Consider the following 1700-nt stretch of genomic DNA (forward strand, 5'->3'; position numbering starts at 1 on the left):
AGCAGGACTGAAGCTCCTAACAGAAATAGTTTCAACTCCACCCCCGAGCTCTCCTTATCCAAGATGGATCCCCTTTGTCAAAGTCAAAACGTCCCTCTGTGCTCTTCCTCCAAGCAATGAGGGCCTAGTTGCCTACCTCTCTAAGAGGGGTCCCTCAGGGACTCGGGACTCTGAAACCCAGAGAAACTGTACCCTAAGTATAGGACAGGCAGGTATAGTTAACTTTTTAAATTATTTGTCTGCATCAACAGACAATAGTATACAAAATTACATGTGGCCATCCCTCATTTCAGAGTCTGACTTCACTCATCTTTCACAAATTACTTCATCATCTTTTTTCAAGTATTTCGATATTCAGTCACCTACTTGAGGTTGATCCTTCCTAGAAATATAGCTGCTTTTAGTGCCTAGTATGTGGGAAGAAGAGAAAAAGGATGAGAAGCACCTGCGGAGATTCTGTCCTGGGGAGTGACAGTCCTCTCAGTATTTGAGGACACACTAACATAGACATATGCTGCAGAGAGAGGCCCATGACTGTGCAGAGGGCCCTTGGTGCAGCCGATAGGCACAGGGATGACTGTCCTTGAAAAAAAGAAAAGTTGAGTGAGAAAGAAGAGAAGCAGGTGACTGTGTTGGGCAGTCTTCTCCAACAGTCCAGTGCTCTTGGCCACTGGTGAGGTGAAATACCTCCTTCACCCATCAACACACGGACCTGGCAACCATCACTATGGGAGCTCAGAACCACAAGGATGGTCCATTCCATTCTCATGATGGAGCTAATACATGTCATAACAAGGTAAGGCACTGAAAGTACAAGGCAGTTCTAGTTCTTCAATCTTTATATCTTACTCAATGTTACGGGAGTTTCTCATGTCTGCTATTTTGTCATATTGCTATTAAAAGTTCGATAAAATCCACCTCATGATTCTGACTTGGGAATGAAAAGCTGTAACTGGGTATTGCCATTATCAGTTATCCTGAGATGAGATCTGGGGAGATCGGTGTAGCCCTGGGATGCCAAGAGGCTGAGCACAGAAGCACATCTTTTGCAAAGTTTCTGAGAAGAGTAGAGAAAGAGCTGGCAAGCTGAAGTTGGCAGGCGGCCTACCCACTTAACGCCCATCAACTCCATGAGGGCAGGGATTGCTCCTGCCCCTTCTTCACTACATCACTATCACCCAGTACAGTGCCTAGAACTTTTAAAGGTGCTCAATAAACCGTTGTTGAATGAGTGAATGAACTCTTTTATAAACTATTAAAATACAGGTATATGGCAAAGGGTTTCTCTAATGTTTTAGACATTCCTAGAAGTGAAGAAATAATACTAGCACTTATTCAAACATCCCCATGAGTGCTAAAATAATAAAAACAAACATCTTAATATTTAAGTATTGAAGGTCACGCACTGCTGGCAGAACTCAGATCCAGGATTCAAATCAAAGAGCCTGGCTTCCATCTATGCCTTGAACCTTTGTAATTCCTGCCATCTGGCCACATGACATGATGTGAGCACAAGAACATATTCCCTAGAGCTAGTCACAAAACTTTGCCCAGAGAATGGTATTACAAATACCACTTTGCATCACCTAAGGTATTGACCTGTATCTACTACAGTCTCCCCCACTGTGGGTCTGGCTTCACTGAAATTCCCTGCTCCTTTTGTGAAGTCTTCAGGGCTTCTTTCATTTCCGCACCTACAG

This window comes from Pteropus vampyrus, unplaced genomic scaffold (genome assembly GCF_000151845.1).
Source record: "Pteropus vampyrus isolate Shadow unplaced genomic scaffold, Pvam_2.0 Scaffold45, whole genome shotgun sequence".
Lineage (NCBI taxonomy): Eukaryota > Metazoa > Chordata > Mammalia > Chiroptera > Pteropodidae > Pteropus > Pteropus vampyrus.